Below are 19,567 nucleotides of genomic sequence, written 5' to 3' on the forward strand. Positions count from 1 at the left end.
TAGTGATTCTGAGATTGTTTTCTCATGACATATTGTACTTTATGATAGTGGTAAAATTTATTCGATATGACTTATCGTTATTTGTGAAAGAAATGGAAATTTGGTGAAAATTTTGAAAATTTTGCAATTTTTGAACTTTTGAACTTTGAATTTTTATGCCCTTAAATCAGAGAGATACAGTACAGAACAAAAGTTTGGACACACCTTCTCATTTAAAGATTTTTCTGTATTTTCATGACTATGAAAATTGTACATTCACACTGAAGGCATTGTAGGGATTTCACTCAGGTGGGATGGCTGACACTCAGGAGGCACGTTCCTTTAAAATTCACAGGGTTTACTACTTCATAAACCACATGGCAAAATAACAGCAAACAAACAGCCTTTAGCTCAGGAAAAGAAAACAAAGTGTCCAGTCCATCAGGCTCAGTCCTGGAGCCTTAACACACTCAGGAGGGTTTCACCTCCACACATATCTGCTGTGTTAAGCATTAGCCTATCTTATATAGAGCTAACCACACCCAGTAACCCATCACATGATTAGCCATGTGGTCTGACATCACCACAGGTCTTGAAACACATATATATACATGGTTATGTACAACAAAGAAATACTCCGGGCTACATTACAGCAACAAGGCACTTATGTGACACATACCGCCCTTCGACTACACACCCTTTAGCCATGCTACATACCTCCCCCCTCTGCCTAAAGCCGTGGGGCTTGGCACTTCCCCCACTAAACAAGGGATTCTTGATAGGGCATCCGCATTACCGTGCAGCTTTCCGGCCCTATGTTCCACATGGAAACTGAAGTCCTGCAGGGCTAAGAACCAACGGGTGACCCTAGCATTTCTATTCTTTGTTTCCCTCATCCATCTAAGTGGGGCATGGTCAGATATTAGTCTGAATTTACGACCAAGCAGATAGTACCGTAACGTGTCCACCGCCCACTTTATGGCCAAACACTCTTTTTCTATGACTGAGTAGTTCCTCTCAGATGAGGACAGCTTTCTACTCAGATAGAGAACAGGATGCTCCTCCCCATGTTTGGATTGCCTCCACTTTCCTGATTTGGGGCTTTATTTCTCCACGACCCACTATATAGCCTAGGTATTTAGCTTCTTCCTTACCCAAGGCACACTTCTTCGGGTTTATTGTAAACCCCGCCTCTCTTAGAGCATCAAACACCGCTTGGACTTTCTCCAGATGACTCTCCCAGTCCGGGCTAAAGATGACGATATCATCTAGGTACGCAGCAGTGTAGGTCTTATGGGGTGCAAGGACTCTATCCATAGCCCTCTGGAAGATCGCCGGAGCTCCCTGTAGGCCAAACGGCATCCGGACATACTGGAAGCATCCATCAGGTGTCTTCTCCTTGGCTTCCTGTGCCATGGGGATCTGCCAATACCCCTTTGTCAAATCCAAGGTGGATATATATCTGGCGTGCCCAAGCGTTGCAATGAGCTCATCAACGCAGGGCATGGGATAAGCGTCAAACTTGGAGACCTCATTCAACTTCCGATAGTCATTGCAAAAGCTCCACTCTCCATCAGGTTTTGGGACCAGGACAATTGGGCTCGACCAACCGCTCTTGGATTCCTCAATGACTCCAAGCTTCAACATACGCTCCACCTCCTTGGAGATAACTTCTCGACGAGCCTCAGGAATACGATAGGGCTTCACATTCACCCGCACATGTGGCTCTGTTAGGACCTCGTGCTCTATGACGTTCGTGTGTCCTGGCAACTCTGAAAACAGGTCCCTGTTTTTCTGGAGTAACTCCCAGCACTGCTGTTTCTAGGTCTTCGATAGCATCTCCGCTGTAGTAACCGCTCCAACCTCACCTTCTGGGTTGCTTACCAATGATGCAGTTACTGTCGGCTCTCTATCTTGCCATGGCTTGATGAGGTTAACATGGTATAATTGGAATGGTTTCCATCTTCCTGGTTGGTGAATTTTATAATTTACTTCACCAAGTTTCTCGACAACCTCATATGGCCCTTGCCATTTGGCCAAGAACTTGCTTTCCACCGTCGGAACTAACACAAGAACTCGGTCTCCCAGATTGAACTGCCTCACTCTTGCAGACCGGTTGTAGACTCTGGCCTGAGCTTCTTGTGCCTGGAGGAGGTGTTCTTTCACGATAGGCATCACCTTTGCAATCCTCTGCTGCATCAGGGCCACATGCTCAATGACGCTTCTGTGAGGCGTGACTTCGGCTTCCCAGGTTTCCTTGGCTATATCTAGGAGTCCTCGCGGATGTCGGCCATATAGAGGCTCAAACGATGAGAACCCTGTGGAGGCCTGTGGAACTTCACAAATGGAAAACATCAGATAGGGTAAGAGACAATCCCAGTCTCTACCGTCTTTCTCTATAGCTTTTCTCAGCATGCTCTTCAGTGTCTTGTTAAATCTCTCAACAAGGCCATCTGACTGGGGATGGTACACCGAGGTCCTCAACTGGGAGATTTTCAGGGCTTTGCATAACTCCCTCATCACCTTGCTCATGAAAGGTGTCCCCTGGTCAGTCAGGATCTCCTTCGGCAGACCTGTCCGGGAAAAGACATGGACCAACTCGCGAGCTATACTCTTTGAGGAAGAATTTCTCAAGGGAATTGCCTCAGGATAGCGTGTGGCATAGTCCAGGATGACTAATATATACTGATGGCCCCGGGCTGATTTAACTAAGGGACCAACCAAGTCCAAGGCAATTCTCTCGAATGGCACCTCAATAATGGGCAGTGGCACAAGGGGGTTCCGGAAATGAGGAGTGGGAGCAGTTAGCTGACATGTAGGGCAATAGTTCACTATTTCCCGGTTACACCCAGGCCAATAGAACCTCTGCACAACCCGTTCCTGCGTTTTTTTATACCCCTAGGTGTCCACCCAAGATGTGTGAATGGGCCATGTCCAACACCTTCCGTCTAAATGGACCCGGCACTACCAACTGCTCTACCAACTCCTCCCTTATTTTCGTGACCCAGTAAAACAACTCCCCACTCATCAAAAAATGGGGAAATCTTGTGTCTGCCCCTGGCTCCTGTACCACCCCGTCAATAACTGTGACATTATTAAAGGCTTCCCTCAGAGTGGGGTCCCTATGTTGGGCAGTCCCAAAATTTTCACCGGTTACCTCTAACTCCAGAATGTCAGATGCAGGGGACACTTCCTCCTCATCCCCAACCAGAACACAAAAAGGAAACCTGTCTGACTCCGGGTGTGGCGACATCCTTCCAGGGTTCATTGGTTTCCTACTCTTGCTAGGGAGCTCAGAACCTTTTCCCCACAAATCCCAAAACAAACAGAAATCCCGGCCAATGATTATAGGGTGCAACAAGTCCTGCACGACGCCGACTATGTGGGACTCAGTGCCACATGCCGTTTCAATGTCCACCCTGGCCATAGGGTAATCCTTTGCATCACCATGTATGCACCGCACTCCGACCTTCTTTCCTGGGAGCAGGTGGAGAGGAAAAGTGGCCCTCACCAGGGTCACTAGGCTCCCTGAGTTTAACAGTGCTATTACTGCTCAACCGTTCACCTTTACGGGACACGCTTGAGCTCCCTCGTTGGGCGGAGAGTTCACACTGCAGGCTGGATACGCATAGTATGAACAACGGCGTCCCATGCTGCAGTCCATCTGCTCAGTGGTCTGGGAACAACGGGCAGCTATATGTCCTGGCCTGTGGCACCTCCAACAAATAACATCACCTGTAGGGACCTTGGGCACCACCTCCCCCACCCTTTGTGACCTTGGACGCGCCACCCCTTTTTGGGACTCAGCTCCCATCTGGGACCCCCAGTATGGCATGGGTTGCCTCCCGGAGGAGCCTTCCAGCCCTTGGTATCTCTCAACCAGTCCGATCAGCTTGTCGGCATTCTGGGGATCTGTTGTGAATTCTGTTGTCGAACTCCCTCCTGTGGTCGTGAATGGTACTTCGGCGAGTTCTGTCCATGGACTCCCTCTGGTGGCTGTGAGTGAAGCTGCTGCTTCTGAGGTTCCTTACACAGGTGACGTGGTTTATCCTTTGGTTGGCTGCTCTATTTAACTCCACTCAGATCGTTACTCCATGCCAGCTGTCAATGTTCCTGTGCTGGTTCAGTTCGCTCTTGGATCTTCTGGAGACCTGTCTCTTCCTGCAAGAAGCTAAGTCCCCGATTGTTATTTTCTGTTCTTGGTTTTCTAGTCCAGCTTGCTTTCATGATTTTGTCTTGCTAGCTGGAAGCTCTGGGAGGCAGGGTGGCGCCTCCGCATAACAGGGATCACCCTGGGCAACCCAAGTCTTTATGGACCTCGGGAGGGAATGCACAAACCGATCCATCATCACTCGTTCCACCATCTGTGCAGGTGTACACGACTCTGGCTGCAGCCATTTCGGGACCAGGTGCAACAGGTCAAACATTTGAGAGCGAGGCGGTTTGTCCCGGTGATAGGCCCAGCAGTGAACTCGCTATGCCCTGACAGTCAGTGTCATCCCCAAACGTGCGAGAATCTCAACTTTCAATTTGTAATACTCTTTGGCATCCTGCAAGGTCAAATCATAGTACGCCTTCTGGGGTTCTCCCGTCAGGTATGGCGCCAGTACCTCTGCCCACTGCTCTGGCGGAAGTTTTTCCCTCTCAGCGACCCTCTCAAACACCGTCAGGAAGGCCTCAACATCATCCCCGGGAGTCATTTTCTGCAATGCGCGTCTTACCGTCTTCCGGACGTGGGTGTCATCAGCCAGACCTGGGGTTGGGGCGCTCGTCCTGCCCTGGATGGCCGTTGCCAGAAGCTGCATCTGCTGCTGTTGCTCCTGCTGGTTCTGTTGCATCTGCTGCCGATGCTCCTACTGGCTCTGCCGTTGCTCCTGCTGGCTCTGTTGTATCTGCTGCTGGCTCTGTTGTATCGCTGCATCAACAGCCTGTTGGTCTCTTGCTGCCGTTGCTCCTGCTGCGACTGCAACTGGACCAAGTGTTTCAGCAGGTCCTCCATTTTCCCCGGCAATGTTTGCTGGCTTACAACAGACTTGACCCAGGACATTCAATAATAGACTTATGTCTTCCACTGGGAACGCTGCCCGCACATCTATCACCAATTGTAGGGATTTCACTCACTCAGGTGCGACGGCTGACACTCAGGAGGCACGTTCCTTTAAAAGTTCACAGGGTTTATTACTTCATAAACCACATGGCAAAATAACAGCAAACAAACAGCCTTTAGCTCAGGAAAAGAAAACAAAGTGTCCAGTCCATCAGGCTCAGTCCTGGAGCCTTAACACACTCAGGAGGGTTTCACCTCCACACATATCTGCTGTGTTAAGCATTAGCCTGTCTTATATAGAGCTAACCACACCCAGTAACCCATCACATGATTAGCCATGTGGTCTGACATCACCACAGGTCCTGAAACACATATATATACATGGTTATGTACAACAAAGAAATACTCCGGGCTACATTACAGCAACAAGGCACTTATGTGACACATACCTCCCGTCGACTACACACCCTTTAGCCATGCTACAGCATCAAAACTGTGAATTAACACACGTGGAATTATATACTTAACAAAAACGTGTGAAACAACTGAAATTATGTCTTATATTCTAGTTCTTCAAAGCAGCCACGTTTTGCTTTGATGACTGCTTTGCACACTCTTGCCGTTCTCTTGATGTGTTGTGTCAAAAGGGTATAAACTAATTTTATTAATTTGTAGACGTGTGGCACGCTTTGAAACAATCCTTAATGCAAAGGCCAGGGTTCTCAGGGCAGGTTTCACATTGGTAAGTTGTGTCCTTTCGGATTCCCCTCTTGGAGAATACTCTGCACCGTTTTTGTGATCGGCCTGTCCTCGCTGCTTGGGGAACCTCTCCTGGGAAATGTTGACCTGGATAATATGGGCACTATCAGATTCAGAAGTACTGGGGCTGGCCCTTACCTCCCCAAGTGCCAAACATTAGGGCCTTGATGACTTACTCCTGAAACTGAAGGAAGGTCCCCGTATTGCCTGCAGATCGGGACAGCACAAAAGCATTGTACAGTGCCATCTGTACAATGTGCACGGCCATTTTTTTGTACCATACTTTGGCTTTTCACATGGCACTGTATGGTTGGAGGACCTGATCTGAAAGATCCACACCCCCCATGTACCGATTCTAATCCAAGATACAATCTGGCTTTCAGACTTGTGTTGTGGTCCCACGAACAGTGACAAGGGTGCTGTTGTCACGGTGTATGGTGGGCAGGATAAGGACATCCCTTTTGTCCTTATACTTGACCACCAGCATGTTGTCGCTGCATTGGGCTCTGCTTTCCCCTTTTCTCAGTATTTGCCCAATTAGTGGCTTAGGGAGGATGTGGGATCTTCCTCACTGGCTGAATCTGTGTAGGACGCAAGGATGGCGTAAGCCTCCTCCGGTGAATAGCGCCTTGTTAACGAATGAGCCATTTTAATTTTTTTTCCCAAACCCCGGAGATGTGTATGTAAGTGGTGTTTTTACACATGTAATGCGTGGGGCTTGTGTATAGGGTACTCTTTATTATAACAAAACAGAAAAAGAAGTAGAGAGGTAAAATGTAGAAGAAAAATGTAAAGAAAAATCAGATTTAAAAAAAAAGTTTGCATAAAAACACAGACGTTCACTACACTAATGCCCTCCCTATAAATTTATCCGACGCAAATTCTTTTTTAGAAAAGAAAAATGGATGTCACCAACAATGTGACGTACGATCCCCTAATGCACTCGCTAAAAAGGTATTCGACGCAAACTAATTTTTTTTTTTTTTTACAAAAGAAAAACGGACGTCACCAACAATGTGTCGTACGCTCCCCTAATGCACTTTTTATGCAATAAAAAAAGCTACCTCCCTACCTATAAAACTACTCTTTACTTTTTTTTTTCTAAAATAAGATCGGTCGTCACTAACGCTATGACGCCAGATGTACTAACACGCTACCACTAAAACTACGCTGTACAATTTTTTTTTTCTCTAAAAGAAGACCGGTCGTCACTAACGATGTGACGCCGGCTACGCTACCCTGCTATGTCTAAAACTATGCTGTACTAACTACTATTATTTTTTTCTAAAAAAACTTGGACGTCGCTTAGACTGCGAAGTCCGCTACACTTACTAGCTAAAAAAGAAAAATTCCCGTGGCGCAGCCTCTGATCAGCTGCGATACTGATCAAAGCGCTGCAGACACAGGAAGAGCACGAATGCTCTGTGCAGGATGACGCGCACATGAAAAAAAGTGTGCTAAAAATTCAATTGGATGGGGGGGAGTCACCAAACACTGACACCGGCTGCGCTACTTTGCTACGTCTAAAACTACACTATACTAACTACGATTATTATTTTTTTCTAAAAAAAAATCAGTCGTCACTTAGACTGTGAAGTCCGCTACACTAACTAGCTAAAAAAGAAAAATTCTCGTGGCGCAGTCTCTGACCAGCAGCGATACTGGGGAGGAACAGGGAGGGGGGATGAGAAAGGGGACGTCAAATACTGACGCTGGCTATGGCTACGGTACTTTGCTGAGCCTGAAACTACACTGTACTAACTTCGATTATTATTTTTTCTTAAAAAAAAAAAAATCGGACTTAACTTAGACTGCGAAGTCCACTACATTAACTAGCTAAAAAAAGAAAAAGTCCTGTGGGCAGGCTCTGATCAGCAGCGATAATGATCAAAGCGCTGCGGACACAGGAAGAGCCAAAATGCTCTGAATGGGACGCTGCGCACAGGAAAAAAAAGCAAAAAAGTGCGCAAAAAATTCAATTGGAGGGAGGGGGAGGGGGGTACTGGAACAGGGATAGGGGGAAGGGAAAGGGGTGGGGGAGGTGCTGCTGCTGCTGTGATCACAGAAGTCACACAGCTGGCAGATCACAGCACCCAGAATAGCACAGATCGCAGGAGATCAGCACAGGAGGCAGGAGATCGCAGGGACAATCTCACTGGCCACCAATGGAATCCTTTGCTCAGGTGACACAGAGGGGCATAGACCACCGCTCTGCACGCCTAATCTGAGGTAAAGATGGCGTGCAGGGCGGTGATCACTATTTTAAATTAACCCCTTTAGCGCTGATTGGCTAGAAGCTATTGTTGAGCCAATCAGTGCCATAGAGGTTAATCAGGTGAGGTGACGTGGTGATCACCCCACCTACTGTGACAGCTGTGATTGGTGCTACGTCACACAGCACCAATCACAGCCTGTCACATGCTTTTTTTTTCTACAACTTTATTGTCAGCTTAGCTGTGATTGGCTGGTGATAGTTCACCAGCCAATCACAGCGATCACCGACGTGGGGAGGTGGATCAGCCCTTCATGGTGTTGTGCCAGGATGGTCTGCTTTCAGAAATAGCAGCCATCCTCACCCAGTCACCGCGCGATGCAGCACGGTGACCGGAAATAGCAGCACCATACTAGTACTGCGGTTTGCGGGAACACAGTTCCCGCAAAGCAGTACTAGTACGGCGCATGTCAGGAAGGGGTTAACCAACAACAGTGTTTACTAGATACATTATGGTATTTATGTGAACTATTGCTTTTTACTTACATATAGCAGGGCATAGGGTCATTTAGTTTCCATCTTAGGTTTTGTCTGTATAATGGCCCGTTTGATCAGGCTCCGACACTTTGCATGTATACCAACTTATACTTCAGTATTTCGGTTTTAATTTTCTAAAACCAATATCATTCTAAAAGAAAAACAATGGAAAGAGATCAATAATTTTAAAATTCACAAAGTGGTTAGGTAGGTTAAGAAAAAGAAGAAAAGAAGCTTTCCTCATTTCACCGATCTCCCCATCTTCTATTTCAACACTGTGCAATCATCCTGTCAGTTTCTACTTCCTGTTGCAGCCATTATGTTGCATCACAGGAACGTGACCTCTGTAGGTGATAATTTGCTGTAGCGGATCACTGTTCTGGACACTGATTGGCTAAAGGTACCTTCACACTAAACGATATCGCTAGCGATCCGTGACGTTGCAGCGTCCTCGCTAGCGATATCGTTTAGTTTGACATGCAGCAGCGATCAGAATCCTGCTGTGATGTCGCTGGTCGGGGCTAGAAGGCCAGAACTTTCTTTGGTCGCTGGATCTCCCGCTGACATCGCTGAATCGGCGTGTGTGACACCGATTCAGCGATGTCTTCGCTGGTAACCAGGGTAAACATCGGGTAACTAAGCGCAGGGCCGCGCTTAGTAACCCGATGTTTACCCTGGATACCAGCGTAAGCGTGAAAAAAACAAACGCTTCATACTTACCTACCGCTGTCTGTCCCCGGCGCTGTGCTTTCCTGCACTCAATGTGAGCACAGCGGCCGGAAAGCAGAGCGGTGACGTCACCGCTCTGCTTTCCGGCCGCTGTGCTCACAGCCAGTACAGAGAAGCACAGCGCCGGGGACAGACAGCGGAAGGTAAGTATGTAGTGTTTGTTTTTTTTACTTTTAGGATGGTAACCAGGGTAAACATCGGGTTACTAAGCGCGGCCCTGCGCTTAGTAACCTGATGTTTACCCTGGTTACCGGCATCGTTGGTCGCTGGAGAGCTGTCTGTGTGACAGCTCTCCAGCGACCAAACAGCGACGCTGCAGCGATCCGGATCGTTGTCTGGATCGCTGCAGCGTCGTTTAGAGTGAAGGTACCATTACTCAGTCATAAACTATTCTTTTATACAGAACCAATCTTATTGTAGGAACATCTTGATTTTAGAGCACAGCCATTCTGGAAATAAAAAGAGACACATTTTTATAATTTTTCAATGAACATGTGTCCGGTCTCATAAATTTTTAGCTCTATTGTTATTAGTTATTCCTTTATTGTAGCTGTAGTCCTGGCAATATATGCTCAGCAATGCTGAAGTTTTCAGATTACAAAAAATTAATTAAATTCAAATTGCTAATATTGACTAAAGAACTTTGGGGGAGTTTTCCAGGGTTTTTTAAAAAAAGGGTTTTCCTGTATATGGACTACAGGAGAGGTGGTAGGTATCTAATCATTGGGAGTCCCATCTATCACGAGAATGGGATTCTTTCAAAGTCGACAGGTCTATCAGAAATACGTGAACTGTCTCAGTCCCATGGACACTGAACCTCTGTTCTTATAATCAGGGAGGTTTTAGTGTAGGACTTAAAGCCATTAGAACTGTAACATTTTTTTTTCTGTAGATTGAAGATAACTTTGGATAGTGGAGTGGGATGATTTGGTATTTTGCTCCCTCGATCAATTTAGGGTGGATTTCCATTAGCCAACTTATGACATTAGACGACACAGATCGGCTACATGTTTGCTGATTGGCAGTCGTTTACTCTTGTGATCATGAGGGTTTTAGTGGCGAGATCTCCAGTAATCATAGCATTCGTCAACTTCATGGCTCCTACACATGACTGATTTTCTCGTTTCAGTGCTACCCGTGGAATTCACAGGTAGCACTTTTACATATGATATTCTATGGAGCTGTGCACATATCTGATTATTCTCCTCGGACTGAGTGGTCAACGGAAAGAATAAGAGACATGTTTCTCCACCTTCTCCATTACGTCAGTCAGTGAAAATCTGATCGCACTTAGATGTGACCCTAGTGCGGTCATTCTGTTTTTTCACAGACCATTAGACATGAATGATTGGCATCTGATTTTAGGAAAAATTGTACATTCTGTGATTCTTTCCTCGGACCACTCGGTCAGAGGAAAAGATTGGATATGTGCGCGAACCCATAGAATAACATGAGTTAGAGCAGTGTTCCCCAACTCCGGTCCTCCAGAGCCACCAACAGGTCATGTTTTGAGGATTTCCTTAGTATTGCACAGGTCATTGAATGCTTGCCTGTCCAGGTGATGCAATTATCACCTGAGCAATACTAAGGAAATCCTGAAAACATCACCTGTTGGTGGCTCTTGAGGACCGGACTAGGGGAACACTGAGTTAGAGTGTGATCCATCAAAGCCACGGAAAACATTTGATTTAAATGGTTGTGTTCTTGAGCCCTAACGGTGAATAGGTGATATATTCTATGCCAGTGTTTCTCAACTCCAGTCCTCAAGACCCAGCATCAGGTCAAGTTTTCAGGATATCCTTAGTATTGCACACATGATAATTTCATCACCTGCTCAAGCCTGAATTCCATGACCTATGCAATACTAAAAAAATCCTGAAACCATGACCTGTTGGTGGGTCTTCAGGACTGGAGCTGAGAAACACTGCTTATGTGATGGGACAACCACTTTAAGGCTTATTTTGAAGACCCCCCTGGGTTACTTTGTTCCAGTAAATGAACTAATATCTTTTCTAATTTATCCTCTTCTCCTCCAAATCAAGCACAAACACCTAGATTTCTCAAAAAAGAAAAAAAAAAACTAGCAGCAGACTGTTTGTTAATTATGCTGATTACCTCCTTTGTTTTTCTTTTTAGAATTCTCAGTTTGCCACATGTAATGACACTCGTTTCCAAATTACTGATGAGAATAAACAGTCCTTTATAAAAGATGCAGAAGAGAGCAGAGAACTCCCGCTGGGTCCAGGTATCATCTTCTTTTCTTACGTCTTAAGCAGTTTGTGTGTCTGTAGGATTGCCATCAAAGCTGCGAAAACTATTTTGTCCCACTTTATGTAAATGAACACACAGATAAAAAAATAAATAAAACATTTTGCCAATGCTACTGGAGAAATAAACAGTGGAAGGATCTGGGAAACAACATTTATTTTGTATGTACATTAATGGGCGCTTCCATTTTCCTGCAGGCTAGAACGTACTTTGAAATTCATGTTTGATAAATTCCCCGGCTTTCTGAGTAATTTAGCTGTCTATAGGGCTGCTGATCCTTTGAGTGTATTGCTGAACCGTAGGGACTTGTGCATGTAAATCTACATATCCAAGTTCAAATATATACTCAGGATGATTGGTTTTAACTTAAGTTGTTGATCTTATTCCTGATAGATTTGTCAGAATCGCTCCCATTTCATTTCTAAAACCTGTGCCTAATCCCTAAATACCCTTTTTTAAATATATCTTTGCAAAGTTCATTGATTGAGTTAGCGCAATGTACATTTCGCAGACAGTCTGTAGTTGGGAGCGGTAATGAATATTCCCCATCATATCTATCTTGGTAATCTACGAGCGATGTGAGCTGAAATATTACACTGTTTACTTATCTATATTTTCCAGGGTGATGGCTGCATACGTCGCTTTCCTTCTCGCTCTATCTAAATGACGTAAACTGCATGTAGAGCGATTCCGACTAATAACAGGGAGATCAGCAAGAATGAGCAGAGTGCGGAACTGTCCATTTAGCCTCCACGTATGATGTATTTTACTGCTTGCAGTAACGTGTATGGGTCTGACGACGAGGACGGGTCACTGGAGATGATCAAGTCAATTTGAATTTGTGTTGAATTTTATGAAATCTAATTCAGATTCTAATAATTTGAAGTTTGGTTTGCTCAACTCGCCCAAAAAATGTTAGCTGCAATTGTACACATTGCCAAAGATTGCATCAGCCAAGGAAGGCTCACATAATTTCAGGCATGACCGTGAAGGCTTGCTATTATCACAATACATATTAATGCACAGCTATTCAGGATGGACTATTATGGCCTGTATAAAAGTCAAGGAAAGGAATGCAGCAACCTCTTTTTTGGTGATTTAGGATAAAGAGAGGACAGGAGAGCTCACATCTCAGAAAAAGATATAAGGAGAGAAAACCCTAAAACACTAGATATTTACTCCAAACTGGATTATGTTGTACAACTGCAGAAGTGAAGAAAATAAGAGTAGTAGTTTGCGAATAATACAGAGATTCATTTGATGGAGAAGGAGAGAGATACAGGAGAGATGCCAGCAGTAGTGCCAGAGTCAGTATGATTGAGTATTGATATGGTACAGCTGGAATCTGTGTTCTGCTGTAATTAATTTACAATTATACATTTTTTTCTTTTTTCTGAATACACTAGAAAGCAGCAGCAAGACTGCACAATAGTTTTTACAGCTCCCCTCATCAGTTTGAGTCACTCCTACACAGAACTGACTACCTGATTACGAAAGACTGAGTGGAATAAGGTTTGGACCGTTTTTTAGTTGAAAAAACCCTGAAAAGTCTATCAGTGTGAGGTGCTATTTAAAGAAGACCTCCAATTAAGTTTTTTTTCATTACATCTGTGTATATGTGCATTTAGTGTAGTGTGAATGTTATAATATACTAACCCACTGCCATTTTCACAAGTAAAGTGCTGTTGTGCTCCACATCTCAGTGACATCACTAACTTTCAGACTTTTTGGCTCTCCCATTGCTCTCTACGTGATCTGAAAGCGGCTTTTAGAATGTAAGCCTATGGTGCATTAAAATTAAGCCTCATAAGCTTTTACTGAAAAAGAGACATCCAGCTCATGAATAAAGCAAACAGTGAGCTGGCTAGTCAAAAGACAAGTGACGTCACTGAGAAAAGGAGAACAGCTCTGGATATGATAGAAGTTGGAGTTAGGTGATTATGTTAATGCACACGTGTCACGACTCTGTTGTCGGGTGTCTCGGGACCAGGGGTTCCTTCCCTCTCCCTAACACTAGGGGTGGCCTAGCTAGCCCTGTTGCCCAGATTCCTTCGGATTGAAGATATTTTGCCTTAGCTCCTGAATCTGCCCTTAGTATGTACCGTGCCACCACCCAGGGAAGAGGTTAATAGTATTGTACCATAATACACCAGACTAACAAGGTAATACAAACAGGGATAAAGGAAAATACCACTCATACAAATATGCTCACACAAACCACAGAGGTAAATAGAAGGGAGTGGAGAATGGGGTAAAACCGAAGGAGGGGAATGTAGCACACAACCAAAACCTAGCAACAGTCTCAGATAAGTCCAGCAAACGCCTTCTCAAACAGCAGCAACAAACCACCATCTCTTATCCATGTAGCTTCCTCTTGCAATGAGTGCTAGCCAGGGCAAAGATGATATATGACTAACAGTGAACAGCTGAGAGCCTTAATGCAGGAAAGCTTCCAAAAGCTCTCAACTGAGAAGATTAACCCCTGCACTGCTAAAAGAAACCTGCACTATTTAATATGAAGGTGAAGTTATTCTAAACAGTGCAGTAGTAGGAGAAATCAGACACTGAGGTTTTCTGGCTCCTCTCTGTCATGGTTAACCCGTGACAACACAAACACAGATTTAATGAAAAAAAAAATTAATGGGAGTGCTTCTGTAATGGGCTGTTGGTTACTTGCAGTTACCATCACTTTATTTTTTTTAGTGGTGTGCACAAAATTTACATTACAAAAAGAGGAGGATTAACTGCTTAAGATTTAGGTTATCGCCAAAGCCTCTTATATACTAATAATAAAAAATTGGGCAGTACTGCAAAGTCATGTGGGAAGAAAACAATTTTAATTAGCACATGCGATGTTTCTGCTCAATATAGCAATGACTTTCTCAAGACAAATTTATTTTTATTTATTCATCTGCTTTTTTTTAAATTAACAGGCAGGTTTAACGTTTCCAGGTGTTTTAGCCTGATTAATCATTTGCAACTTTTTGAAAACTCTAAAAAATTGTTGCAAATTAATATAGTTCCTCCTGAAGTGAAATTATTGATGGCCAGATATTTTAGCGATGTTTTTGTGGCGTTTTGCAAAATGTGCAACTGAAATGTAGCAAAAAAGGTTAAAGACTAAAAAATAAAGATTTTTACTTTGCGCAAAATTCATGACCCATGTGTTAGTGGTCGAGTTCCCGCTTCTGCACAGGGGGAATCTCAAGCCACCTCCGCTGCGGTCTCCCATTCTTGTCCAGCCGCAGTGGAGTCTGCTCAGCAAGGACATTGGTCCCAGCGTCTTGCTCATTCTCACTCTGTTCTGAGAGTTACTGCTGCTTCTCCAGTCTCTGCTATTAAAGTCTGTGCTGGTCAGCAGCGAGCGGACTTCTCTGGGACTAAGTCCTTGTCTGCACGTACTGAGCATGCCCAGCGTAAGGTCTCCCGTTGGAGATCGAGGGTCATGTGCTCAGGCTCTGCAGCACATTCCATTGGTCCTCTTGGCAGGTCCTAGAAGGGCAAAAGTGCTGTGGCCACTTCCTGTGCTGCTGCTATATAAACTGCGCATGACCGCACGGCCATGCGCTAGTATTGTCAAACAATTGCTAATGTGTGTATGTTGTGAGTGCAAGTCGTCCTTGGATACCCCTACCCTATAGTATGACTGTTCGCGGAAGGTGTATGGCTGCTAACTAGCGCCCGACTTATCCTACTGCACTAGTCACACATTATAGCGTCCAGTTGCTGTGACCACAAGTACGGCGCCGTGCACTTCCTCTGTGCTTTCCTTACCCAATCCTGGGTGGTTAGTGGCGTTCGTCAGTGCGGCACTGCATGCTCTTCTGTTTCATTTCACACACAGTTGCGGTGTTGCGCCAGCAAGGGTCTAATCGGACTTCAATCCCAGTTGGGGTTGAGTTCGCTGACTACTTGCTCGCGCTTTAGGTGCGGTACCGCGGTCCTGTGCATTAACAGGATTGCTTCTTTCATGCTGGGTGAGGTTAACCCACGCGTGTATACTCTAGTGTAACGCCATATAGTCTGCTAATTGCTAGCAGCAGGTTTTCACCTGCACGGTGGACCCCGGACTGCGAACGCATCTATACCATCTGTCTTGGTGCGTTCCACCAGTCCTAACACCATGTGTGCCATTTTGAAGAATTTGGGGCAAACCCCAGCAAAGAACCTATCAAGACCAAAAAATAGTGACTTCATGAAAACTATATATGATTAATCTGTGCTTATGTATTTTGCAAAATGCAACCCAAAACACACAAAAAAGATGCAATAGAAAAAATGCTTAATGCAAAAATCTTCTGCTAGAAAACCTTACAACCTGATTAGAAAACCTTTATTTTTTTTTTTATTTGACAAATATCTACCATAATAAGCACAAATCAGTTTACATATTTTATTGATATCAAAGTTGCACAGATCATGGATGAGTCCCTGCAGCAGATGTTACCTCTATCTCCGTGGGTTCTGGAGGAGATACTTGTATCATGTACACGTTAAGCCATATCAGAGAATTAATAAGGGTCCTTGTCCTTCTCTATTTGAAAACACATAATGCTTTTGAAGTTGATTAATCTTTTGCAAGTGTTCTTGCAAAATATATGAACCTCTTTTGAAGACCTACTTGCTTTTCTAGTTAAACATGAATCCTTTTCAGTTCTGCAAATAAGCTCTTCGTTGGGGAAAGGACTCGACAGCTAAATGTCAAAGCTGACCAAGTTGTTCAAAATTTGCACGATCTTGTAGGCACAAAGAAAATCAGTCTTTGGAGAATATCTTCTCTTTTTGTGGAATTCTAACAGGTGTATCTGAGGTTCCTAGCCCCCAAATTACTTAAAGTCTTCCTCATACACATTGTATTACGGTATTTATACAGCTAGTGTCTTCTTATGTGAGAGAGGACTCCTGGACGACCATAGGAACCAGGCTGACTATAGTTTGACCCATAAACCACTTATGTAATACTAGATGGTGGCCCGATTCTAACGCATCGGGTATTCTAGAATATGCATGTTCATGTAGTATATTGCACAGCCCACGTAGTATATTGCACAGCCCACGTAGTATATTGCCTAGCCACGTAGTATATTGCCCAGTCACGTACTATATTGCCAAGCCACATAGAATATTGCCCAGCCACGTAGTATATTGCAGTATTGTAGTATATTTTTTTAAATGTCCAAAAATAAAAAGATATTGCAGTTTGGTTATCTAAATTCCAAGGGGAAGAATAATCTTTATATTACCTCCAATGGGTTTTCTTAAATGTATTGTTTCCAAACATTCAATGAAAGCCATGAATTTGGCCTAAGTCTTTGAATTCTTTTAACATTACAAATTGGCAGAAAGTCAAGTTAAAATTTCTCATTTTTAAAACCCACTTATGAGAAGTTACAGAATATCTTTCCAATATTATATAAACAATATAATATAAATGCAATGCGTGTGTATATATATATATATATATATATATATATATATATATAAACAAATATACTAAAACTAAAAACTGCCATATGATATAATGAAATATTTATTCTGATTATAGAGCTCTTGTAAATTCCTCCTTCCGCCACGAATATAATATGTGAAACAAAATCATACTAAAAAGCATTTTTCTCGCTTGCTGCCTCCTCTTTGTCACATCCATGTAGTTCTCGACCAAAAGCTTCACATTGTGAACTCCAATAATCGAGCTCGTAAAAACAAAATTGTAGAAACCATTTGAGAACATTTTACTTAAATGAGTTGCGTTTCATCATAAATGTAAAAGTCCTGATAGGCAGTGTATAAAACTATGAAATGTGAGTCACTCCTTGACCAACATTAGTCTTTCAGCATAAATTAGCAAATTTTGGCACCACCACTATGACATACTGGGCTTTTTGCCATCCCATCTCTTATTATCCATGCCATTTTTTCTATTATAACTTCTTTTAGGAGCTCTAAGTAGACATATTTTCATTCCTATGATGAGGAAGTCATAATTAGGACGACAGTGATATAAAGCACTATAAAATACATACTTGTTTGAAGAAGCGAACAGTGTTATGTTATTTCGAGCCCTGAAAATCTAATAATAAGACAGTAGACTGGAGAGCATCCTTCTGCTGTCAAATGTACAGTGTTATGAAGGAATCATCTGTAACATGATATATATATTTTTTTACTCCAGCCCAGTTAATGTAAATGTCGCTTTCTAAATGTTCAACATTTTGAAAAGTAATTAGGTGTCTACATAGTTGGCTAATGGTTACCTTAATACAGCGGCTTGCTATAGGGGAATATATGCCTCCGTTTCTACGAATATATAAGCTAATTAGGTAATAGCAGTTGTCACAGCAGATGTTGCCTTAAAAGAACATTTCGTGGGATCGAGATCTTCCTGCCTGTAAACTGAGTTAGGAAATGTTCAGTTTGACACACTTTACATTTATCTAGTTCTTATCTGAGTTGGTGAATAGTCTATAGTTCTTGCATATTATAACATAGAGACAATGTGGACCTACTTTACGTGATATTTGTCACATTAGGACACAGAGCTCAAAGTGAATATCTCACGAATCTTTGAAATCTCCAAATTCCCAAAAATGTTAGTAAAAAGGATTAACTCATCTTGTTAAATGGATACAATTGAAAAGTGCGAAGAGTTAACTCTTATTAAAAATCCTCTCTGTTTTCAATAACGAAGGGAATTTTTAATTCTATAATTTTGGCTTGTTGTCTGTCACTGGCCACCATCGTAGTCTATCAGAGGTGGCCAATCTCCTAGGCAAGGAACACAGTGCTTACATGCGCTTTGGTATAAAGCTAACAAGCGCAGCTTTGATCTGACCAACATCAGTATCCCTGCATTCTTCCAATGCTGCACGGGCAAAGTTGCCGACACTGCCGAGCAAAAGGGTAAAAATGCTTTGAACTTTTGAGATTCAGGCACCATATCTTACCATCCACTACTGCTTATAATGTAATCATTTATTGCACGACCATTTTGGCTATCTCATACATACTTTTGACTTGCAACTATTTTATGTATGATTAGTTGTGCAGATTCTTGTCATGTTATTGTATTGTTACTGTTTTGCTTCTAAAAATCTAAATTTAATTTATTTTAGTTTGTTAGTAATTTGGAAATCCATCTTTGGCTTTCAACTCTGCCTGAACCCTCCTGGGCATGCTCTGGATCAGATTCAAGCATGTCTTCTACATGTTTCAAATTTGGTGCATACTGGTTGACTCACTTGAGTATGTATACTGCTTTTTCTTCAATTCTACTCACAAGTATGTGATTAGGCTGAGGTCTTGGGACTGTGGGGGCCAGTCCAGCACCTCTACTTCATTGTCATTGAACAATTTTTTCGGCAACCTCGATGTATGCTTTACGTCATTGTCCACCTTGAGCATGATATTGTCCTTTTCATACCCATAGTACTAGAGTTTATGAAGTAATTCGCCTTTTGGGATACTCATGTATAGCTCAGCATTGAGACCACCATCGATCCTGGTCAAGTATACAATGCCTTCTGCTGTGAAACAACCCTATATCATCAGACTTCCTCCACCAAACTTGACAGTTCCTTCAATTTCTTGATCCGTTAGTTCATTTATCACTTGTTTTTTCCTGACCCATTTTCACCCATCAGATCCTACTTTTTTACTTTCACCTTATCGCTCCAAATCAACCTTTTCCAATCTTCTAATGTCCACTTTTCATACTTTTTTACAAACTCAACACTTTTTTTCAAGCAACCACTCCAGACACACCTTATGATGAGTCGACTTGTTGACTCCGATATTTTGCCTGGATGTCCACTTCCTGACTTTTGAATGGATGGATGGACTTCATTTCGTTTACTTTCAACTGTCATGATACTCACATGATGCAGTTTGGTAATTGTCTTGGCCTAGAGCTCACTATCGATGAGCTGCATGATGCTGTTTCTCTTTTCTTGGGAAATCTTCTTCAAAGCAGTTCCTCATTTCGAACCCGTGACCTTTTCCTTGGGAATCAATCTAATAACACACTGATCTGTTAGGGA

The sequence above is a fragment of the Ranitomeya imitator genome, chromosome 2 (assembly GCF_032444005.1).
Source record: "Ranitomeya imitator isolate aRanImi1 chromosome 2, aRanImi1.pri, whole genome shotgun sequence".
NCBI classification, from domain to species: Eukaryota; Metazoa; Chordata; class Amphibia; order Anura; family Dendrobatidae; genus Ranitomeya; species Ranitomeya imitator.